Source organism: Mobula hypostoma, chromosome 9 (genome assembly GCF_963921235.1).
Source record: "Mobula hypostoma chromosome 9, sMobHyp1.1, whole genome shotgun sequence".
NCBI classification, from domain to species: domain Eukaryota; kingdom Metazoa; phylum Chordata; class Chondrichthyes; order Myliobatiformes; family Myliobatidae; genus Mobula; species Mobula hypostoma.
The window spans coordinates 21,693,098-21,719,291 of NC_086105.1; the positions used below are offsets into that span (position 1 = coordinate 21,693,098).

The 26,194-nt window shown below is 41.3% G+C and overlaps 1 protein-coding gene across 5 annotated transcripts in view; it reads left to right on the plus strand.

Annotated features, from left to right (window-relative positions):
- LOC134351559 (transcription factor EC-like) overlaps positions 1 to 26,194 on the plus strand; it is a 92,090-nt gene that overhangs the window by 37,621 nt on the left and 28,275 nt on the right. The window lies entirely within an intron of this gene.

Sequence of the window (26,194 nt, forward strand, 5' to 3'; positions counted from 1 at the left end):
GATATTATATTAACCAAATATGTTACTTTGAAGGAATATGATTACACTGGACAATAAATTTTTTCAAAAGTGTTGCTTCCTCAGAGAATTTTTTTTGTTTATGATAGATTGCTTGAAGATTAACACAAACATAATTTCAGACTACTTGTATCACGTAGGAATTTGGAGAAACAACAGATTAACTTTAATTAAATATAATGTGTTTAGTTGCATAATGGTGCTGAAGCTTTGCAATAGTTCAACTAAGTTTAAAATATTTTGTTAATGATTTTCATTTGTACTCAGTGTCTGAGGCTTCTTGCTTAAGTGTCCAACAATAATTTGCCAGCATTGATGGATTCCACTTGCCGTGGTATTTTTTCTCCAAGACTGCAATGTCCTGGTGAAACATTTCACCATGCTCGTCACTAACAGCACCAAGATTTGCAGGGAAGAAGTCTAAATGGGGATGCAGAAAATGAATCTTTAGTGACATGTTGCATTTCATGGTTTCATATGCTTGAAGCATGCTTTCAACCAGCTGCATGTAGTTTGGTGCTCTGTAGATGCGGAGAAAAATTTCAACAACTTCCTTGAATGCCTTCCATGTGATTTTCTCCAAATTACCTGTCATTAATGACCTGTTTGATTTGTGGACCAACAAAAATGCTTTCCATAATCTTGGCATCAGTTATTCTGGGAAGCATCTGTCTCAAATATCAAAATCCTTTATAGAAATTTTTGTGCCTGGTGATAACAAATCCCAGCCTTACAGTCCTGAAGCCAATAATTATTACTAAAGCCTGTCCAGCCATGCAGCAGCCGCGCCACCTAAGCGTGCCCAAACATGCCTGGACAAGGTAGGAAATTTTCCAGCTTACATTGTAGGCAACATTTTAATTCACTTGAATTATGAATTGAAATAATAAACATAAGTTTATTTTTAAAAAATGGTGCGTGACAGGGAAATTTCATGGTGATTTTCATGATCAGTATCCCAAAATTCATGAGATACAGGTAAAGGTATTCAGGAAACAAAGTCTTTGTTGTCCAGTGTTATTAAAGGACCCAGGGCACACTCTCTTCTCTTTACTACAATCAGGAGGTAGCTGAGCTTGAAGACACATACCCAATGTTTTAGGAACAGCTACTTCTGTTCTCCTATCGTTTCTAAACAGTCCATTAACCCATGAGCCCTACTTCACTATTTAGATCTCATTTTGAACAACTTATTTCTCATTGTAATTTATAATAATTTTTTTTACACATTGCACTGTACTGCTGCCACAAAGCAACAAATTTCATGACCTAAGTCAGTGATAATGAGCTTGATTCTGATTCTGATCATGGTCAGTGGATGAAGTTAACCTGCAGGGCAGTTACGTAACTGAATGGTGGAATATTCAGTGAGTTGGTGGGGGAAGAGAACCACACATAAAATTTTCATAACTATCAGGTAAAATAAAAGCTAAGCTGACAACTTGCTATCCCCTGTTTTACAGTATCATCTAAAATTTATCCTGCTAAAGTTATCCAAGGAACACCTTGTTCTCTTTTACAGTTCGATGCATGTAAGGTAGGGCATTGAAGGATTGGGTTCCATTCGTGGCATATGGGATTAATGTAGATGTGCAAGAAGATTGAAATGTACTTTATGAGCTAAAGGCTGTATTTCTGTAATGCACAACTCTATAATTGAGGTTTTGCGTATTATTCCAATAGCAAAAAGAAAAAGAATGAAGGATCAATCATTTCTCAATCAAGTTTACTCCTAAGTGGGAAATCAAAAAGGTAAAGGAAGGTTATGAGATTTATTTGGAAGAGAAGGTTAGGGAATATCCCAAGAAGTTCTATTGCTTTATTCAAATAAAAAGATGGCTAGGGAGAGAGTGGGACACCTTGGAGATCAGCAGGGCTGCTTATTCCTTGACCTGCAGGAGATGTGCGGATTTTTAATGAATATTTCTCCTCTATGTTTACTGTCGAGACATTTGTGGTTGCTCATGAAACAAAGAAAACAATTGGAGATATTTTGGAGGATGTTCATATAACTGGAGAGAAGGTATCTGCAGCCTTACATTGCATTAATGTGAATTAGTCCACAATACTTGACCAAGTGTATCTTTGGAGTTTGTGGGCAGCTAGAGAAGACATTGTGGAGGCCCTGTGGAGATAATTGCTTCATTATTAGTCACTGGTGAAGTTCCTGAATATGGTTAATGTTGCTTTGTTTAGAAAGGGTTGCAAGGATAAGGCATAGTACTACAGCTGGTCAGTAGTGGAAAGATTCTGGAAGGGATTCTGAGGGACAAGATCTACCAGTATTTGGACAAACAGGGCTTGATTAGGAAGAGACAGCATAGTTTTGTATGTCTGAGATCATGCTTGACAAACTTTTTAGAGTTCTTTGAAAAAGTAATCTAAAAGGGTAGATCAGGGCAGGACAGTGCCTTTTTGGACTTTGGGAGGCCCGCAACAAGGTCTCTTATGGTAGACTGGTCTGGAAGATTTGGTCCCATGGAATTCAGGAAAGCTGGTTATGTGGATTAAAAAATGACTCAAAGATAGGAAACAGAAAGTGGCGGCTGGAGGTTCCTTGAAATAGATGCTGGTGACGAAAGGTGTGCCACAGGGGTTGGTGTTGGGACCTTTGTTATTCATTACTCATATAAGCGATTTGATTGGTAAGTTTGTAGATGGCACAGTATTATGAGTTGTTGTTGATAGTGGAAAAAAAGTTCTTGTAGATCACAAGGGGACCTTGGTCAGTTAGGGAAGCTGGCCAAGGAATGGCAAATGGATTTCCATAAGGTAAGTGTGAGGTGACGCATTTTGGAAAATTAAACCAGCATAGGACTTATGCTATGAATAGTAGGGCAGCTGGGAGTGTAATGTAACAGAAAGACTTAGGAGTACATGCATAGCACATTGCCAGTGGTGTCAGGTAGCCAGGATGGTGAAATAGACATGCTGGCCTTTGTCAGTCAGTGTGTTGAGTATAAGGGTTGAGACACTATGTAATTGTTGTATAAATGGTTGGTGAGGCTGCACATAGAGTACTGTGTGCAGTTTTGGCTATGCTTTTTATATGAAAGATAATGTCAAACTGAAGAGTGTAGGAAAGAATTAAAAACATGTTGCCAGAACTAGAGGGCCTGAATTATAGGGAGAGGTGGGCCAGGCTATCTCTTTGTTCCTTGGAATGTAGAAGATTGAAGAAAACCTTATTGAAACGTTTAAAATTATGAGAAGTATAGACAAGCTGGATGGTAGTAGTCTTTTCCCAGGGTAGGGAAGTACAAAACCAAGGAGTATAAATTGAGGGTAAAAGAGGAATAGATTTAAATGGAACAGTGGTCGGCGACTATGTGGATTGAGCTGTCAAAAGAAGTGGTAGGGACAGGTACAATAGTATTATTTAGGAAGCATTTGGATTATTGTATGGAGGGGTGGGACAAAGGAGATGCTCTGAAAGCAGGAAATTGGGACTAACGGGTGGGAACTGTGGTCTGCATGGACTTGTTGAGCTGAAGAGGCTGTATTGCTCTACGACTCGATGACCAAGATTATATAGTAATGTGTGAATTTTTTAATAATGTAAAATGTTGACTGCAAGCTAAACCACTGAAAATTACTGAAAGCAATAGCTATTTTAATTGAAGAGTACAACTGGAGAAAAATTGTCATGAATACTTCACAGGTAGGTTGATTCTTATAATAATGAGGCATGAAAATATTGTATTGTGTAAAGCTACTCATGCAGTTGATCTAATTTTAGTATTCCATGTGTAAAAGAACATTTTGAGATAAAAATGATATCTTCTAAGAATCCTCAGATAGCTGATATTACTTTATGAGGATTCAATGGATCGAGCAGCCGAGCATTAATATACAAATGGACAAAGTTCAAGTATCTCATAATGTATTTTTTGATTTCAGGGTATTTATAATGAATAACGTAAAAACCATGTGTTGGGACTGGAAGACTGTATAGACAAATGTGTTATGTCAAAATAGAAATTAAACTACATCTCACAAAATGCTGGAGGAACTCAGTAGACCAGGCAGCATCTATGGAAAAGAGTACAGTTGACATTTCGGGCCGAAATCCTTCGGCAGGACTGAAGGGTTTCAGTCTGAAACATTGAATGTACTCTTTTCCATAGATGCTGGCTGGCCTGCTGATTTCCTCCAGCATTTTGTGTGTTTTGCTTGGATTTCCATCATCTGCAGATTTTCTCTTGTTTGTGATTAAACAACATCTCATGATTCTCAAGTATTTTCAAAGAAACAAGTGCTAACATGGATCTAGTCTGTTTGAAATATCCCTTTCCTGATGCCTGTACCCCTATTCTACCACAAGTTATTACTTATTACTTAACATTTATTTCATATAACTCATCTTTAAGACACCCATAGCTTAAATGAGAGGCATTGATCGTGTGGATAGTCAGAGGCTTTTTCCCAGGGCTGAAATGGTTGCCACAAGGGGACACAGGTTTAAGGTGCTGGGGAGTAGGTACAGAGGAGATATCAGGGGATAAGTTTTTTACTCAGAGAGTAGTGAGTGCATGGAATGGGCTTCCGGCAATGGTGGTAGAGGCGGATACGATAGGGTCTTTTAAGAGACTTTTGGATAGGTACATGGAGCTTAGAAAAATAGAGGGCAACAGGTAAGTCTAGTAATTTCTAAGATAGGGACATGTTCGGCACAACTTTGAGGGCCGAAGGGCCTGTATTGTGCTGTAGGTTTTCTATGTATGTTTCTATGTAAATGTTATGGTGATATCATACTTGTGCAGGATGGAAAAGCATATAGGAAGAAACAATATTGATGATTAAATATTAATTGGTGATAGAGACGTACTTAATGTGGCAACCATTCATACTCATATTGCAACCATACATACTCACATGGCAACCTAAGTAGAGGCAACAACATTTTCGTATTATTATGTATTGTGATGTATCCTCACTGCTCTGCGACGTTTACGTTGCTCTCCACAGCACTGAGGCTGAGGCTGTCAGCCTGCACCGGATTCTCAGGGCTTCGTGTCTGCGACCATTTGCCCCGCTGCGTGATGAACTGGGGCTGAGGCAGTGAGCCTGCTTCCGGGCTTCGTGTCCGTGCACTCACTTTCACTCCGAATGCTGATGCTTGCTTCTATCGCGCAATTTGTGTGTTTTTTCTCCCTCTCTCTACACATTGTGTGCGTGTTAGTCCTTCTTTTAAATGGGTTCTTTTGGGTTTTTTGCTTTGTGTTTGCTGTAAGGAGAGGAATATCAAGGTTGTATAATGTATACATGCTTTGGTAATAAATGTACTTTGAACTTCGAACCTTTGAATCCCACATAATATAACTGGGGGTGTGGGGGGTGGTGGTGCTGGAGAGTTTCATATTTTTGCACTCACACTCTCTGTCCTGAGGATATTGACTTCTTGTTCAACACTTTTGTGTCTGATCTGTCATTCAATAAGATCATGTAATTCCACCTCATTCAAGTGGAGATTCCAGTGGCAAACTTGAACAATGGCTCCATGGTGCTTCACAGCTGAGCTCAATCAGTTCTCCGTGGGAGTCATGGGAAAGTAATCAGGGTGAAAATACTGGCTGATTTATTCCTGGCTCATCTCGGGTGCACTGAGGCCATGTGGAGTGCTACTACTCTCATGATGGCTAAAATTAGTAATCTTAGACTACAGCTTGAAGGTGCATTCTTCTGGTTCTGTTCGACATCATTGTTACAATAACTGCCCTTTGCCAACTAAAATATCTCAGCACTTGCTCTTGTTTTTTTTTGTGTGGATGGTTCAATCTTAATTATGCTTTCAGACTTTAATACTTAGAGTCACGTTATGTAACATAATCTGTGCAGCATATGTCAGGAGATCAACTCTTTAAATGAAGCAATTATTTGTAACGTTTTAGTCAATATGATGTATCAAAAATCCGTCATTCGCTGAGTTAAAAGTTGAACTTTTTTTCTCAGCACAGCCTCTGTAGAGTCACAGTGCGACCTAGCAGAGAAACAGAATCAGGAACAGGATCCTTTATTATCGCCAAGTACGTGGACACATACAGGGAATTTGATGCCGGTTTCCCTGAGGTCTCGCTGTACAGAATCAAAAAACAAACAAAACTCACAGAGTGCATCACTGATTACATCAACTTCTGTGTGGACTGCAATGTTCCGACAAGGACTGTCCTTTGTTATTCAAGTAACAAGCCATGGGTGACAAAGGACATTAAGGACATCCTGAACGCTAAAAAGAAGGCGTTTAGAGATGGAAATAGGGAAGAGCTGAGGGCAATACAGAGGGACCTGAAAGCCAGGATCAGGGAGGCTAAAGACAGGTACAGGAGGAAGCTTGAGTGGAAACTCCAGCAGAACAACATGAGAGAGGTCTGGAGGGGGATGAGGACCATCACTGGGTTCCGGCAAACTAGCAACAGAGGAGCTGAAGTCAGTGTGGACAGGGCTAATGAACTTAACCTGTTCTTTAACAGATTTGACGTTGTGGCCCCTGCCCATCCCCCACATGAGCCATCTGTTGTCGGCCCCCAACCAACACATATTCCACTCTCCACTCCTACCCCTCCTCACAGTCCCCCAGCCTGCTCTCATGACTATACCTCTTCCCCACACGAAACCACCACGGTGGGCTTCACAGCTGAACAGGTGAGAAGGCAGCTGAAACGTCTCAACCCAAGCAAGGCTGCAGGACCAGATGGTGTCAGTACCAGGGTGCTCAAAGCCTGTGCCCCTCAGCTATGTGGAGTACTTCGCCATGTATTCAACCTGAGCCTGAGGCTCCGGAGGGTTCCTGTACCGTCGAAGACGTCCTGCCTCGTCCCTGTGCTGAAGACGCTGCGTCCCAGCGGCCTCAATGACTACAGACCGGTGGCATTGACCTCCCACATCATGAAGACCCTGGAGAGACTTGTTCTGGAGCTGCTCCGGCCTATGGTCAGGCCACACTTAGATCCCCTCCAGTTCGCCTACCAGCCCCGACTAGGAGTTGAGGATGCCATCGTCTACCTGCTGAACCATGTCTACGCCCACCAGGACAAGCCAGCGAGCACTGTGAGGGTAATGTTTTTTGACTTCTCCAGTGCGTTCAACACCATCCGCCCTGCTCTGCTGGGGGAGAAACTGACAGTGATGCAGGTGGTTGCTTCCACGGTATCATGGATTCTTGATTACCTGACTGGCAGATCACAGTACGTGTGCTTGCAACACTGTGTGTCCGACAGAGTGATCAGCAGCACTGGGGCTCCACAGGGGACTGTCTTGTCTCCCTTTCTCTTCACCATTTACACCTCGGACTTCAACTACTGCACAGAGTCTTGTCATCTTCAGAAGTTTTCGGATGACTCTGCAATAGTTGGATGCATCAGCAAGGGAGATGAGGCTGAGTACAGGGCTATGGTAGCAAACTTTGTCACATGGTGTGAGCAGAATTATCTGCAGCTTAATGTGAAAAAGACTAAGGAGCTGGTGGTAGACCTGAGGAGAGCTAAGGTACCGGTGACCCCTATTTCCATCCAGGGGGTCAGTGTGGACATGGTGGAGGATTACAAATTCCTGGGGATACGAATTGACAATAAACTGGACTGGTCAAAGAACACTGAGGCTGTCTACAAGAAGGGTCAGAGCCGTCTCTATTTCCTGAGGAGACTGAGGTCCTTTAACATCTGCCGGACGATGCTGAGGATGTTCTACGAGTCTGTGGTGGCCAGTGCTATCATGTTTGCTGTTGTGTGCTGGGGCAGCAGGCTGAGGGTAGCAGACACCAACAGAATCAACAAACTCATTGGTAAGGCCAGTGATGTTGTGGGGATAGAACTGGACTCTCTCACGGTGGTGTCTGAAAAGAGGATGCTGTCTAAGTTGCATGCCATCTTGGTCAATGTCTCCCATCCATTACATAATGTACTGGGTGGGCACAGGAGTACATTCAGCCAGAGACTCATTCCACCGAGATGCAGCACAGAGTGTCATAGGAAGTCATTCCTGTCTGTGGCCATCAAACTTTACAACTCCTCCCTTGGAGGGTCAGACACCCTGAGCCAATAGGCTGGTCCTGGACTTAATTCATAATTTACTGGCATAATTTACATATTACTATTTAACTCTTTATGGTTCTATTACTATTTATTATTTATGGTGCAACTGTAATGAAAACCAATTTCCCCCGGGATCAATAAAGTATGACTATGACTATGACTATGACTATGACTATGACTATGAAAACAATAGTGCAATAAGCTTATCTCAGTTTCCCACATTTGGCCCGTAAGCTTTCCCATCCATGTACCCGCCCAGGTATCTTTTAACATGGGCCAAACACTTCCTAAGGCAGCTCATCACATATGTAACACCCTCTGATTGAAGACGATGCCCCTCAGGTCCCTTTTAAATCTTTCCTCTCTTAAACTTAGGTCCTCTACTTTTTGATACCCTTTCCCCGGGAAAAAAAACTGTGCATTCTTGCACTAACATTTTATATCTTCATTGCTTAAAGACTCTTAAAACTCTGTTATTATATGAGTTGTGCTGGCGCATTGGCATTCATTTAGTGATCTGAAGGTTGCTAGTTCGAGCCTTGGCTGAGGCAGTGTGTTGTGTCCTTGAGCAAGGCACTTAACCACACATTGCTCTGCGATGGCACTGGTGCCAAGCTGTATGGGTCCCAATGCCCTTCCCTTGGACAACATTTGTGGCGTGGAGAGGGGAGACTTGCAGCATGGGCAACTGCCAGTCTTCCATACAACCTTGCCCAGGCCTGTGCCCCAGAAACGTTCCAAGGTGCAAATCCACGGTGTCACAAGACTAATGGATGCCTATTCTATTCTATATTTGAGTTAAATATCAGTGACGGAGAATCCATACTGGGTTGCGTAATGATGAGGACATTCCTTTGCTTCTCTATCCTGAATGGTTGAACTCTTATTTTGAGGCTGCTTTCCCTGGTTCTCGAAACCCCAGCCACAAGACCTGAGCTCTGTATCTATGCTGCCACGTCTTCTCAAAAATTAGCGCTATATGAGGTTATTCTTATCCTCAGCCCATTAGGTTCTATAATGAGTCAACCTATAGCCAGGGAAGTGATGACTCCCTTCTATTGGACTTTTATAATAACTTATTTTTGATTCTTTCTACTTCTCTTCTAATATTTGTATATCTGTGCACTTGTGTTACTGAACACTGTAATTTCCTTTGGGATCAATAATGTATTTGTCTATCTCAGTGACCTATGACTTGACCATTTACTCTCCCAAACTCACAAGAGTATGGTACTATTCTGTATGATCCCGTTTCATATGCCAAACTTGCCATCCCAGAAATCAATTCAGTGAACTTTATATTGCAAATATTAAAATCCAGTACATTCCTGGTTTTGCATCTGTTTCAATGTATAACTATGTGACTTGTTTGCTATGAATGCATTCACTTTAAAAAGTGCTTTGGCAGGATACTTGGTGGTGTAGAGGAGCAGAGGGATCTCGGGGTACATGTCCACAGATCCCTGAAAGTTGCCTCACAGGTGGGTAGGGTAGTTAAGAAAGCTTATGGGGTGTTAGCTTTCATAAGTCGAGGGATAGAGTTTAAGAGTCGCTATGTAATGATGCAGCGCTATAAAACTCCGGTTAGGCCACACTTGGAGTACCGTGTCCAGTTCTGGTCACCTCACTATAGGAAGGATGTGGAAGCATTGGAAAGGGTACAGAGGAGATTTACCAGGATGCTGCCTGGTTTAGAGAGTATGCATACGATCAGAGATTAAGGGAGCTAGGGCTTTACTCTTTGGAGAGAAGGAGGATGAGAGGAGACATGATAGAGGTGTACAAGATAATAAGAGGAATAGATAGAGTGGATAGCCAGTGCCTCTTCCCCAGGGCACCACTGCTCAATACAAGAGGACATGGCTTTAAGGTAAGGGGTGGGAAGTTCAACGGGGATATTAGAGGAAGGTTTTTGACTCAGAGAGTGGGTGGTGCGTGAAATGCACTGCCTGAGTCAGTGGTGGAGGCAGATACACTCGTGAAGTTTAAGAGACTGCTAGACAGGTATATGGAGGAATCTAAGGTGGGGGCTTTTATGGGAGGCAGGGTTTGAGGGTCAGCACAACATTGTGGGCCAAAGGGTCTGTACTGTGCTGTACTATTCTATATTCTATGTTTAACACAGAAGCCATAGTTCATAATTTAACTTTACCTCATTGAGTTTGGCCTTGATTTTGCGGTGAAATATTAGTCATTTTCTATGAATACCATTAGGTTTGAGATTTCTGTGCTGGAGTCCAGCAGTAGATTATAATTTTATGGCAATTCTACAGCACATATAGAATATATAAAATCTGCTGGGACACTGGCAACAGATAGAACTGATTCAGAGATTTCATTGGAGGGAATGGCTGCTGGGGACTGAATAAGTGTTGGCAGTTTTAGTTTCTTTTTAAGCAACACACACAAAATGCTGGAGGAACTCAGCAGGCCTGGCACCATCTGTGGAAAAAAGTACAATCGTCGTTTCAGGCTGAAGGGTTTTGGTCCGAAACGTCGACTGTACTTTTTTCCATAGATCTGCCTGGCTTGCTGAGTTCCTCCAGCATTTTGTATATGTTGCTTGGAATTCCAGTATCTGCAAATTTTCTCTTGTTTGTTAGTTTCTTTTTAATTATCTGAGTTCACTCAAATGTTTTTAAATGCTTTAAATATTTTACTTCTGTATCTTTTAAAATGTTGGTCAATTCTTTCAGTTCAGTCAACTGATTTCTAAAACTTCAAGAATATTTATATATTTAGACACTTCCACAGGCAGAATGAACACATTTTCAAATTCAATGGACATTTAAAAAGGGAAGAAAGTATTATATATGAACTACGATAGTTACTTCATTATAAGGATGTAAAAATATCAGAAATAGAAACAAGAGATAGCCAATTGGCTTTCCAGACCTGCTTCCCCATTCAATAATATCGTGGCTGATTCAGTCGTGCCCCAGTACCACTACATTTCAAATATCAATCAAATTCTCCCTTGAAAGTATTCTATTACTTCACCTCCATAGCTCTTTGGGACAGGGATACAGCAGTCAGAGAGATGAAACTCCTTTTCAGCTACTTTCTCCTTATCTAGTTCCAGATATCCCTGCTAGGGGAATCATGCCTTCAGCATTCACACTGTCAAACACCTACAGAATTTTACATGTTTCAATAAGATCATCTCTTGCTGTTCAAAACTGCATTGAGGATAGGCTCAGCTCTCTACCCTCCTGCCATCTTTGCTTCACCAACGTATATCCCTTTGCAGACGCCTTGTATCCTTCTCACAACTTGTGTTTTTGTATTGTTAGTTGATTTGACCATACTGCATATAGTTAATTCATGAAATTCTCAGAACATAGATTGTAAATAGTTGAAGCAACACACTGATGCCTGTGGCACCCAGTAGCTACTGACTGCCAGTGTTAAACTGACCAATTTATCTTGGTCTCTGTTTTCAAGTAATGCAGTCAATTCCCTATCCATGCCAACATGTTGCACCTACTCCTATGTACTCTTGTATGAAATTCCTCATTAAATACTTTCTGGAAATACAAATAGACCATGTTTACCAGTTTCCAATTATGTACCCTTCATGCCCTCAAGTATATTACAATGTATAACATAATTCCGAGAATGTACATTTTACCCAGCAGGACAGCCTACCTAGTAAACAACAGTCAAGAAAATATTCAGTGACTTTCCTTCCCTTTGTACGCCCCAATTTCCCAGTCTTGTTGGTACAAGACCAATGTCTAATTTTAATACAATAATGTAAATATTGTAAATAAATGATGTAACTGATTTTTTAAATCATGCTGCTGTTTTCTCATTATCTGGTCATCTTTGCTTGTATTGTACTTAATATTTTTGCCAGTAATTTGTAAGTAGTTTCTCAGTTCAGCCACAAAATCTCATAAATAGTCTGTAATACATTATGCAGGGGTTCCCAAACTTTTTTTGTGTCATGAATCCCTACCATTAACTGAGGACCTGAGGTTGGGAACCCCTGAGGTAAACGTTGCAACATTCAATTTAGTTGTGAAAAGAAATAGCCCTTGTCCCAGGACTTACTATTTCGTAAATTATGCAACTTACAATCTCACTTTGGACCCCTGTTGGCTACACATTTGCCACTTTGTCACCCCTGAACCGGGTATCCTAGTTACCTGCCCCTTGGTTTATGTGAGTCATTGGGCATGGTGTGGTTTAAAGCGATTAAAGCATGCAGAGGTGTATAGAATACCCTGATTGTGGGTGAAAGGAGTTCAGAGAGGTAAGACGAGAAGTGTCCTGCTCGGGTGGTGATTGATCCTGCAACAGTGGCCCTACTCTCTGCCGGATGCAATGTGTACAGTTCAGGGAATAAATCTAGATTGACACTTCATTGTTGTATTGAGAATACTTCATAGTTAAAACTATTTCGTGGATCAGATGTTAAACTTAAGTGATGCCTGATTGTGAAAGGTCATATTTTGATGTAGTTTGATGTAGAGAGGTGGAGTTATTTCCTGCTGCCCTGGCTGATAATTACCTACAGTCAACGTTGTTATTATCCAGTCATGGTGATATTGCTTGGTGGGAGCTGGGTCTATGTAAATTGGTTTGTGCCTTTCCTGGACTACAGCAGTAACCACACTTCGAAGTACTTAGCTGACCTTGAAGCATCTATATGAATGAAAATCTTTCTTCATTAGTGGACAAACCAAATATAAGTTTATGGGATGAGTGGGAGGAAGTGCAATGGAAGTCGCATTTAACATTCAAGAGTAAAAGTTACACTGGAAAGAGATCAGGAGGCTCAGTAAGTTACTGTCATCCATGGCAAGTGTGAATTCTTCACCTCTGTCAAGGCTATTTGCACCTAAGCATCCCTTCACTGAGAATGAGGGTGGACTCGGTTATCATGCTTCAGTGACAGACACTTCATACATGCAGCAAGTGATATTTCAAATACCTTGACCTGTTGTAAACATGAGTATTTTTCACTGCAGCTCGCAGCAACCTATTCAGCCCAGCTTTGCTGCCACTGCTGGCTGATGAAAGGCTGAAAGTTCATATCGCAAATGAAAAACAATGTACCTCTCCCATTTCACGCGTATCTGCTCTCACCCCATTCTCCCGTCACCCCACTAGGTATAGGTTTCCCCTTGTCCTAACCTACACCCCACCAGCCTCCGGGTCCAACATATAATTCTCCGTAACTTCTGCCACCTCCGATGGGATCCCACCACCAAACACATCTTTCCCTTCCCCCCTCTTTCTGCATTCCACAGGGATCGCTCCCTATGCGACTCCATTGTCCATTCGTCCCCCCCATCCCTTCCCACCAATCTCCCTCCTGGCTCTTATCCTTGTAAGCGGAACAAGTGCTACACATGCCCTTACACTTCCTCCCTTACCACCACTCAGGGCCCCAGACAGTCCTTCCAGGTGAGGCAACACTTCACCTGTGAGTCGGCTGGGGTGATATACTGCGTCTGGTGCTCCTGATGTGGCCTTCTATATATTGGCGAGACCCGACGCAGACTGGGAGACCGCTTTGCTGAACACCTACGCTCTGTCCACCAGAGAAAGCAGGATCTCCCAGTGGCCACACATTTTAATTCCACATCCCATTCCCATTCTGACATGTCTATCCATGGCCTCCTCTACTGTAAAGATGAAGCCACACTCAGGTTGGAGGAACAACACCTTATATTCCATCTGGGTAGCCTCCAACCTGATGGCATGAACATTGACTTCTCTAACTTCCGTTAATGCCCCACCTCTCCTTCGTACCTCATCCATTATCTATCTATTTATTTATTTATTTATTATTACTACTACTTTTTTCTCTCTCTCTCCTTTTTCTCCCTCTGTCGCTCTCACTATAACTCATTGCCCATCGTCTGGGATTCCCCCCTCCCCCTTTTCTTTCTCCCTGGGCCTCCCGTCCCATGATCCTCTCACATCCCTTTTGCCAATCAACTTTCCAGCTCTTGGCTCCATCCCTCCCCCTCCTGTCTTCTCCTATCATTTTCGATCTCCCCCTCCCCCTCCTACTTTCAAATCTCTTACTATCTCTTCTTTCAGTTAGTCCTGACGAAGGGTCCCGGCCGGAAATGTCGACTGTCCCTTTTCCTCTAGATGCTGCCTAGCCTGCTGCATTCACCAGCACTTTTTGTGTGTGTTGCTTGAATTTCCAGCATCTGCAGATTTCCTCGTGTCTGTATTTTTAAGGCCCATTGAGAGATGGTATACTAAGCAGAGAAGTGAGCAGAAATACTAAACCTCAGCAGTGAAAAGCTTCAGTTTCGAGTCCATAATCCCATTTTCTACATTTGGGAATACACCAGGGGACATAAGAGCTGCTGTAATTGTGACTGTCTTCACAAAAGGAGATAGGTGACGACAAAGGGTTCATTGCCAAGGTCCCACTCAGTTGTTTCCTCTCAAAGGCTGATGACCAGCCCCCAAATTCTACTGCAGATTCTGTCCTTTCAGGGGCACAGTGAACATCAATTTTATGCACACAACAACTCCAACAGAAAGGCAAGAAGCAGCACCAGTCATTTTACAATCTTATTAAAAGCAGTTGACTCCATTAATTTGGATGGAATGTGGAATATCATCCTCAAATCTGATGCACCGAAATTCATCTCAATCTTACGTTTGCTCATGAAAGTATGCATGCTGTTACACATTTACAACAAACCAATCTCAGCCAAACAAGGATGAGTTATTGTCCTGACATTCTACTCTATCTTCCTTGCTGCAATCCCTGCAGAAATATAGCAGAACCAAATCTCAACCTACCTCCCGCTCCTTCCCACCCAGCCTCATTGCCTCATTGTGGAGGGGACTGGATTTCCCACATTAGGACATAGAAACATAGAAAACCTACAGCACAATACAGGCCCTTCGGCCCACAAAGTTGTGCCGAACATGTCCCTACCTTAGAAATTACTAGGCTTACCTATAGACCTCCATTTTCCTAAGCTCCATGTACCTGTCCAGGAATCTCTTAAAAGACCCTATCGTATCCGCCTCCACCACCGTTGCCGGCAGCCCATTCCATGCACTCACCACTCTCTGAGTAAAAAACTTAGCCCTGACATCTCCTCTGTACCTATTCCCCAGCACCTTAAACCTGTGTCCTCTTGTGGCAACCATTTCAGTCCTGGGAAAAAGCCTTTGACTATCCACACGATCAATGCCTCTCATCATCTTATACACCTCTATCAGGTAACCTCTCATCCTCCGTCACTCCAAGGAGAAAAGGCCGAGTTCACTCAACCTATTCTCATAAGGCATGCTCCCCAATCCAGGCAACATCCTTGTAAATCTCCTCTGCACCCTTTCTATGGTTTCCACATCCTTCCACATTGTTTACATCAGTTAATCCAAGCCCCAAAAAAAACAGATTGGAAGCAAGTCATCCTCAATCCTAAGGACCACACCAAAAATGACATTTAACCAAGGATGCTTAAAAAGGCAATTATGGATTAGGTATTGTTTAATTAACCAAATATGATTAGGGAGCTTAAGGTAAAGGAACCATTAGGAGACAGTGATCATAAGATAATAGAATTCTCCCTGCAGTTTGAGAGGGAGAAACCTAGAGTGAGGTATGGAGAGGATGATTCCAATAATGGGAGATTTTAGGTCAAGAAAGTGCAGCCTCAAAGTAGAAGCACCTCCCTTTAGAACAGAGATGAGGAGGAATTTCTTTAGCTAGAATGTGGTGAACCTGTGGAATTCTTGCCACAGACAGCTGTGGAAGCCAGGTTATTGGGTATACTTAAAGCAGAGATGGATAGGTTCTTATTTAATAAGGGTGACAAAGGCAATGAGGAGAAAATCGGAGAATGAGATTGAGAGGGATAATAAATGAGATATGATTGAATGGTGGAACATACTTGAAGGGCTAAATGGCCTAATTCTGTTCCTGTTACTTGTGGTCTTATGGACCCTTTGAATACATTGCATTTCTTTTTTGTAAGTAACGATCATTATATTCCACAGTACTATTTTTGTGCAGATATGTTCATGCATTTTATGTATTTGCTGTTCCTCGGCAGCTTTACTTTGAACATTTACTTTCTTCTCAGCTTGGGGCATGTTAGATCAACTAGCACATTACAGAAATTATTTTATATATTGGAACCGCTATTTTTAGTTGCAAAATGCAGAAGTTATGCAGTTTGTAATAATGTTCCATGGAGTTATACATTTGGGCTATTTATTATTTAGCCACAAATCCAGTTTTAGGCTCTGAATTTTAGCATGGTAATTGCAGGCAAATGTCAAGAGGTTAGTTTTCAGATCAGAAGTTGGGTCAGCTGCCAATGAATGGATTCTTCTCATTTGTGTCAGCTGCAGAACTTTTAAGTGTATTCTGCATTTGGCAAGGACATGGTTATTTACAGAAGCTCATGGATACTGGGATAAGGAATTTTTGTAATTAGCTGCAGCAATTGAATATGTTTGTGGGTGATTATGCATTTAAACAGAAATGAGGGTGAACTTAAACATACTGATTTGTGTTGCTTTTATGTTAATAAAATATTTACATAAGGGGTTTTAGATCATTTCATTTACACACCTGTATCTGATGGTGTGCTGTATGATGCAAACCATACTTACAAGCTGTAAAGAACAATTTGCTGAGGAACATGGGAATGAGGTTACAACTTTAAGAATGAAAATCTTTGTTGATTGCTAAGTGTAGGTTTGGGTATGGATGTATTGCTGCTTTATCTCTTGAATCTGTTCTTGAGATTATTCGGGTTAACAATTGAAGGAAGAGTGGTCACATGCCACCACACAATGCACACTGACAAATCAGAATCTGAATTAGGTTTAGTATCACTGGCAGATGTCGTGAAATTTGTTAACTTTGCAGCAGCAGTACAATGCAATACATGATAAATATAAAAAAAACTCAATTACTGTATAAATATATATATATATATATATATATATATACACACACATTAAATGGCTAAGTTAAAATAAGTAGAGCAAAAAGAGAAAAGTTTTAAAAAGTTGCGAGGTAGTGTTCACAGATTCAATGTCCATTCAGATATCGGAAGGAAGAGGGGAAGAAACTTCTTGCATCGCTGAATGTGTGCCTTCAGGCTTCTGTACCTACTTCTATACTTCATTATGAGTTGAGCAGATTTGGTTTGTTACCTAAAACACTGAAACCTTCTTCAGATGACCATGGAGAGCATTCTGACAGGCTGCATCACCATCTGGTATGAGAGGAGGATGGGGGTAGGTGGCTACTGGATAGGATCGAAGTAAATTGCAGAACATAGTAAAATTAGTCAGTTCCATCAGGGGTACTAGGCTCCGCAGTATCCAAGACATCTTCAAGGAGCAGTGCCTCAGGCACACATTCTTCACCTATTATTCTACCCTGTAACACACATCAAGGTTGCTGGTGAATGCAGCAGGCCAGGCAGCATGGCTAGGAAGAGGTACAGTCAACGTATCGGGCCGAGACCCTTTGTCAAGATAAAGGAGCAGAAGTTGGCCATTCGGCCCATTGAGTCTGCTTCGCCATTTTATCATGAGCTGATCCATTCTCCCATTTAGTTCCACTGCCCCGCCTTCTCACATAACCTTTGATGCCCTGGCTACTCAGATACCTATCAATCTCTGCCTTAAATACACCCAATGACTTGGCCTCCACTGCTGCCCGTGGCAACAAATTCCATAGATTCACCACCCTCTGGCTGAAAATTTTTTTTCGCATCTCTGTTCTGAATGGGCGCCCTTCAATCCTTAAGTCATGCCCTCTCATACTAGACTCTCCCACCATGGGAAACAACTTTGCCACATCCACTCTGTCCATGCCTTTCAACATTTGAAATGTTTCTATGAGGTCTCCCCTCATTCTTCTAAACTCCAAGGAATACAGTCCAAGAGCGGACAAATGTTCCTCATATGTCAACCCTCTCATTCTAGTGAATCTTCTTTGTAGCCTCTCCAACATCAGCACATCGTTTCTTAAATAAGGAGACCAAAACTGCCCCCAGTACTCCAAGTGAGGTCTCACCAGCGCCTTATAGAGCCTCAACATCACATCTCTGCTCCTATACTCTATTCCTCTAGAAATAAATGCCAACATTGCATTCGCCTTCTTCACCACCGACTCAACCTGGAGGTTAACTTTAAGGGTATCCTGTACGAGGACTCCCAAGTCCTGTTGCATCTCAGAACTTTGAATTCTCTCCCCATTTAAATAATAGTCTGCCCGTTTATTTCTTCTGCCAAAGTGCATAACCATACACTTTCCAACATTGTTGCATAACCATACATTTTCCAACATAGTCCAATCTGATCTATCAGTCTTTTTCTCTGAAGGTGTACCACATAAACAGAAAGGACAAAGTTAGGACAGGGTAGGCTGGAAGTCAATAATGATAGAAAAGAATAAGCTCTTTATGACTATAATGGGGCAAAGAACAACAAGGATGAAAAGAGAAGTGATGGAAATCGTGTTTCTATTAGACATCCCTCACTGATCAACTGCTTCAAGTCCTACTGCTTAATCTCCCCTTATTAAGCTCGGAGGAGAATAATACTTTTTCTCTGACCCTGAAACAGAAAATAGACATTATATTCCAAAGTTTCAATTTCAAAGGCTGTACCATGATGAGCAACTATCAACAGTTAAGCTTTGGTCTTCAGTTTAACCACATTCTCATCATCATAATGATCACTTATGTTAATTCCTGCACTATAATAGCTCAGTTGATTGGAAGCTGAACCACACCAATGCATTTTTATTATTGTAGACTTGACTCCATAATGCATACTTGACCCATTATCCATCTTCCATGGGATTAAGCTCCTTCAAAGTTTTATTACCAAGATACTAGGCTCTACCATGTTTTCCTTATCTATGGTCTCAGTATATACTCACATACGGTACATTGGCATCTAGCCCACTAGCATGTTGCAAATTTGTGCTCAAATCTCTGTTCAGCCTTGCTCCTCTTGATGCTTTTAATATCAAGTGCTACAGTTATTTAAGCACCTTGAATTTCTCCACTGATGGAAATTATGGCCATTTGTGATGTCTATTGACTATAGTATTCAAAGGCAAAACGTATGTAGAGTCATCAACAGCCCATCATTTACTGAAGGCAATGCAATAACCTCATAACTATAGTGTCTATTCCAAAAGTTACATTTATATTTATCCTATTTTTTTCAGGTGTGCACTTTTTCCAACTTTGCCTCTTGTTTTAAAGCCCTCCTTAATATCTCCTTGCTTGTCCGTGGTACAGCACCTCGCAATATCTTATTCTTTTGGTGTAGTGTCAATTTTATTCTGTTTAGTAAAGGCATCCATTAGTTTTGCGAGACCATGAATCTGTGCCTGGAAGGTCTTCACTTTGGGCAAGGTTGTATGGAGGATCAGCAGTTGCCCATGTTGCAAGTCTCCCCTCTCCACAACACCAATGTTGTCCAAGGGAAGGGCATTAGGACCCATACAGCTTGGCACCAGTGTTGTCACAGAGCAATGTGTGATTAAGTGCCTTGCTCAAGGACACAACACGTTCCCTCGGCTGGGGCTTGAACTCACGACCTTCAGGTCGCTAGTCCAATGCCTTAACCACTTGGCAACGTGCCCACACATTATTCTGTTTAATGCCGTAGAAAATGGTTTGGAACTGTTTCCAATGTTAAAGATATTGTAAATCCAAGCTGGATTTAATTTTAACAGCATTAAAAAAGATGAAAAGGCAATTAAACCAATGGTAAATTATGCTAAATATTTGACAAGTTTTGCAAGATTCCTCCCTCTGTGCATTGTGCTTATAAAATGTGTGTTTAATATTTTGTGAGGGAAGAGTAGGACAATCAGATAGCTCTTCAAAAGAGCTGGTGTAAGCCTGTTGGATTTCTTTATTTCTTGTATCATTTTATGCTTGTGCAATCTTTTGTTTTCCTAACCATGAACCAAATGTGAAATTCAAGATAGGTAATGCTGTGAAGTGGTTGGGAAAAGGCAACAGAGTAGATGGGGTGGAGGGCAAGATGTCACATTTACCCATTTTTCCACTTTGTCTGAGATGGCAATTTTGGGACGTTTAAAGAATCAACCCATGGCCTGAAAGTGCTCTAACTGCTCTTTTTTGTCAAATATCAATGATTCCATAGCACAAGGTTGAAGAAAAGCAGGGGAGTTATTCTTGATATTTATTCCCAAATTAGCCATAACAAAATGAATTATTTGGTCATATCATATTAATATTTATGAGCACTTCCTGTGACTAAAATTGGCTGCTGTATTTCCTATTGTATAACTGTTTTACAAAAATAACTTTATTGCCTTTAAATGCTCTCACAAACTCCTGAAGCAATGATACTTCTAAGAATGCACATCTTACCAACATTTTATTCTACTCCAGGGGTCGGCAACCTTTTTGCCTCTGTGGGTCGGATCGCATATTAATAAGCGGATGGTGGGCCAGATAAATGCCATAAAACTTGAAATATGGGAATTGTCCATTTAAATACATCTAGTTATGTTTTGCCTCAAATTAGTGAATGATGCATGTTAGAAAGTCATTTGTGCTTAAGGTTGCCTACCCCATTACTCCAATTGGAAGTCTTCAACCTAAAATATTTAGTTTTGTTCTCTTTTCACAAACACTGCCTGTTCTGCTAAGTGTTCATGACATTTTTGGCTGTTATTACTCTAGTATTTGTTCTCTCTTTTGTATACTTGTCTTGTATCCTCTGCCTTTACTGCAAGTTTCAGTGCAATGTAATTTTTGAGTTACATATCCTGACCATTTTGGAATCCTAGTGGTTTCTCTAAATTTCAAAATAAATATATTAGTGACTGTCTTTGACCTCTTAGAGTAAAGGATATTGAAAGGACATTTGCTAGATGTATTTTAATTGTGAAGAGTCAGGGCCAGAAATACTCAAATAATTGTATTTGCAGAAATATTTACAGGTTGGAGAAGAAAATGGTGACAAATTCATGTTAAATTTGGCACCATTTTTATGCATGAGACATGTTGCTATATGGTCCCCTCTTTGGTCCACTTGCCCCTGAAGATCTTCCCTCTAGGACTACCTTATTCCCCACTTTCTACTCCATTCCCCAACCAATTTCTTCAACAGTGCTCACAAAGCAGAAATTCATAGATACAACCTTGTGCACTGTAGCACCTTGGATATCCATGAGACCATAAGATCATAAGATATAGGAGCAGAATTAGGCCATTTGGCCCATCAAGTCTGCTGCACCATTTCGTCATGGCTGATCCAATTTTCTGCTCAGCCCCAATCTCTTGCCTTCTCCCCAGATCCCTTCATGCACTCACCAATCAAGAATATATCAACACACACAAAATACTGGAGGAACTCAGCAGGCCAGGCAGCATCTATGGAAAAAAACACAGTTGATGTTTCGGGCTAAAACCGTTTGGCAGGACTGGAGAGAAAAGAACTGTCGACTGTGCTTTTTTCCCATAGATGCTGCCTGGCCTGCTGAGTTCCTCCAGCATTTTGTGTGTGTTACTCAGATTTCCAGCATCTGCAGATTTTCTGTTATTTAAGAACATATCAATTTCTGCCTTAAATATACATAAAGACTTGACCTCCACAGATGCCTGTGGCAAAGAATTCCACAGATTCACCACTCTCTGGCTAAAGAAATTCTCCTCATCTTCATTCTAAAAGGACACCCCTCTATTCTGAAGCTGCTTCCTTTAGTCTTAGACTCTCCCACGATAGGAAACAACCTCTACATATCCACTCTGTCAAGGCCTTTTTCCACTTGATATGTTTCAATGAGGTCACCCCTCATTCTTCTGAATTCCAGTGAATACAGGCCCAGAGTCATCAAATGATCCTCACATGATAAACTATTCAATTCTGGAATTACTTTTGTGAACCTCTATTTCATTGTCCACCATTAGTACCTCTCCAGCATTGTTTTCCAGTGGTGCGATATCCACTCTCACCTCTCTTTTACTCTTCATGGATCTGAAGAAATTTGGTATCCTCTTTAATATTATTAGCTAGATAACTTTTGTATTACATTGTTACCTCTTTAATGATTTTTTTGTTGCCTTCTGTTGGTTTTTAAAAGGATTCCAATCCTCTAATTTCCCACTATTTTTTGCTCTATTATATGCCCTCTCTTTGGTTTTTATATTGGCTTTTCTTCTCTTGTTCACCACGGTTATGTCATCTTTGATTTAGAATACTTCCTCCTCCTTGGGATGTATATATCCTGTGCCTTCTGAATTGCTTCCAGAAATTCTAGACATTGTTGTTCTGCCATCGTCCCTGCCAGTGTTCTTTCCCAATCAATTCTGGCCAACTCCTCTCTCATACCTCTGTAATTCCCTTTATTCCACTGTAATACTGATACATATGATTTTAGCTTCTCCTTCTCAAATTTCAGGATGAATTCAATCATATCATGGTCACTTACCCCTAAGGGTTATTTTACCTTAAGCTCCCTAGTCAATTCAAGTTCTTTGCACAACACCCAGTCCAAAATAGCTGATCCTCTAGGGGCTTAACTTTGAGCTACTCTAGAAAGCCATCTCGTAGGCATCTTAGAAAGTCCCTCTCCTATAATCCAGCACCAACCTGATTTTTCCAGTCTACCTGCATAGTGAAGACTCCTATGACTACTGTAATATTGCTCTTTGGCATGCTTTTTCTATCTCCCATTGTAATTTGTAGGCCACATCCTTACTACTGTTTGGGGGTCTGTATACAACTCCCATCAGGGTCTTTTTACCTTGCAGTTCCTTAGCTCTATCCACAGTAATGCACCACCTTTCAACCCTATGTCACCTCTTTCTAATGATCTCATTAACTTTTTTTTTTACCAACAGAGCAACACTGAACCCTATGCCTTCCTGCCCATCCTTTCGATACATTGAGTATCCTTGGACATTAAGCTCCCAGCTGTAATCTTTCAGCCATGATTCAGTGATGCCTACAACATCATACTTGCCAATCTGCAACTGTGCTGCAAGTTCATCTACCTTATTTCACATACTGTGCACATTCAGACACAACACCATCAGGCCTGTATTCACCCTTTTCAATTTTGTCCACCTTTTGTGTTGCAACTCATCCTGTTGACTGCAATTTTGACATATCAACAGCCTCTCCTCACTACACATTGCCTCTGTTTGTAAACCAGCTACCTCATATTATCTGCCTTTTCTACAATACTTCTTGCATTGAAATATAGACAGCTCAGGACACTAGTCGCACCATGTTCAACCTTTTGATTCCTAACTTTGTCTGAGGTCTTACCAACATCTGTATCCACAATCTCTCCACTAAATGTTCTGGTACTCTGGCTCCCATCCCCCTGCTATTCTACTTTAAACCCTACCATACAGCATTAACAAACCTTCCCACTAGGATATTAGTCCCCCTCCAGTTCAGGTACAAGCTGTCCCTTCTGTACAGGTCCAACCTTTCCTGGAAGAGAACTCACTGATTCAAAAATCTTCTGCCTTCCCTCCTACACCAACTTCTTAGCCATGTATTAAACTGTATAATGTTCCTAGTCCCAGCCTCACTAGCATGTGGCATGGGGAGCAATCCTGTGATCACAATACTGGAGGTTCTGCCCTTTAACGTAGATTCCAACTCCATGAACTTCCTATGCAGAACCTCATCACTCATCCTACCCATGTCATTGGTAGCTACATAGACTACAACTTCTGGCTGTTCACCCTCCCACTTACGGATGCTGAGGACTCGATCTGCAATATCCCAGACCCTGGCACCTAGGAGGCAACATACCATCCGGGAATCCCGTTCTTGCCCACAGAACCTCCTGTCTGTTCCCCTAACTAATAAATCCCCTATCACCACAGTATGCCTCTTCACTCCCCTTCCCTTCTGAGTCACAGAGGCAGACTCAGTGCCAGAGATTCGACCACCGCAACTCTCTGCTTCATTATTCCACACTTCAGTACCCAAAGTGATATATCTGTTGTTGAGGGGGATGGCCGCAGCAGTATTCTGCACTGGTTTCTTATCCCCTTTCCTCCTCAGGTCACCAGGTTTCCTGTGGGCTGCACCTTGGGTGTAACTACCACTCTATATGTCTTATATATCACCCTTCCAGCCTCCTGAATGATCTGGAGTTCATCCAGTTCCAGCTCCAACTCCTTGACACGGTTTGTTCGAAGCTACAGCTGGATGCAGTTCTCACAATTGTAGTCTTCAGGGACACTGGAGGTCTCCTCGTACAAGAGGAGGATTTCACTGTCCTGTCTGTCATCTCTACTGTTGTAGCTGAGCAGATATAAAGAAGAGAAGGAAAAGGCCTGAGCTTTTTCTTCCTTTGCTTTCTTTGAGTGAAGTCTCTCTTTGTTGAAGCCTCGAAGAGCTAAAGCCTTACAACTCAAACAATGGCCTCTGCTCTTGACCCCTTCCTTCCTTCCTTTGATTTACTCTTAGTAATCAATCCCAAATGCTTGGTTGCTGGTTAAATCTCTATTATGATGCTGTGACCTACTCCTGCCTTTTAAACTTGGGCCGTGGACCTGATTGAAGTCCCCTCCTCTCCAAATTTCTGATGTCTGGATTAGCTGCTGGTCAAAGCTCTATATTCTTCAGTAAAACAAGTCATTGGATGCTGTGACTGAAATCCAAATACTTTGGGCATCCCATTCACATTGGTGAAAGCGCCAAGAAGCAGATGACATTAAGGATGACAAACAAGTTTTATCAATCCTTTCAGAAGGTAATCAGATCCAGTTTTGAAGGAATAAAATAGTCATAAGAATATAAGAAAGGACCTGGAACTACAAATGATCAGGTGGTTTTTACAAAAGTAAAATTGGTGCCACTTTGATGGATTGAGTGGTCTACTCTATGCTGCTAAAAAAACAATGACTAGTTCCCTTCTACCCTGCAAGTGGAAGTATTTTATCTATTAAAAATCTTCACAATTTTAATAGGACGCTTTAGAGTCACAGAATTACAGAGCACAGATGACCATGTGGACATGTTGCCTAGGGAGATGAACCTGATTTCTGATTCTGATCATTCCATTTGCGTGCATTTGGCCTATATCTCTTTAAACCAGGAGTTCCCAACCTTTTTTATGCCAATACTATTATGCAAGGGGTCTGTGAACCCCAGTTATGAACCCCTGCTCTAAAGGTTTTTTAACCATGTGTCTGGTCTTCTAAACATTGTAATTGTACCTGACTCTACCATGTTCACTGTCAGTTCATGCCATCACCTTTAGTGTGAAAAAGTTGCCCTCTTTGAAATCTTTTCCTCTATCTTTATTCCATGGTCTTACACTCCCCTATCCTGGGAACAAGATTGTGACTATACGCATTATCTATGCCATATGATTTAAAATGACTTTATAAGATCACCCCTTAGCCACCAATGCATCAGGGTTAAAAATCTCACCTGTCCAATCTTTCAAGCATCATCCTAATGAATCTCCTCTGCGTTAATGAGAAAAAAATCCCAGCATCTTCAGCCCCCTCTGTTGATGCTATCCTGCACTTTTCAAAATAAAGACTAGAACTAAACACAAATTTCACCTCTTAGCGATTAATCTGGAGAATCAAAAATGATAGTTATTAAAGAAAAGGAACTTCTTTAATTTTCGTTAATTCTAATTTAAACAAGATCTTCAAAGCCATGATACAGTATTTTTCAGAAGATTAACGTACAATTTTTGAAATGTGCGCACAAGAAGCAGGAAATTGTAATTTGTATTAGAGATAATACTTCATTAAAGCGCAGAAATACATCTACTTAGTGCACTTCAGAAGACATTATAAAAATGACCTTGGGACCTGCTATTTTTACACTTGAATTCAAAAGCTTTGCCAGTTCAGAAAGAGAAGGATGAAGCTCCTTAACGAATTAATCTCTTAAGTGCAGTAAAGCTTCTGTTATTAGTCCAGTAGAAAAAAGTCAGCATTTATATGGTATGTAGAAAAAATACACTTCAACACCAGTGTAGTTTTGTGGTAGGAATAAATGCCATGTCCTGAGGCTACTTACAATGTATTATCTACTGCAAATCTAAGGAGCAAATTGAAAATGCACAATGTCATATATTTATTTACAGTAGAACTATACAGCACTGTTTTGAAGTCTGTGTTGATGAAAGTCTGGCCTTCTGTATGTAA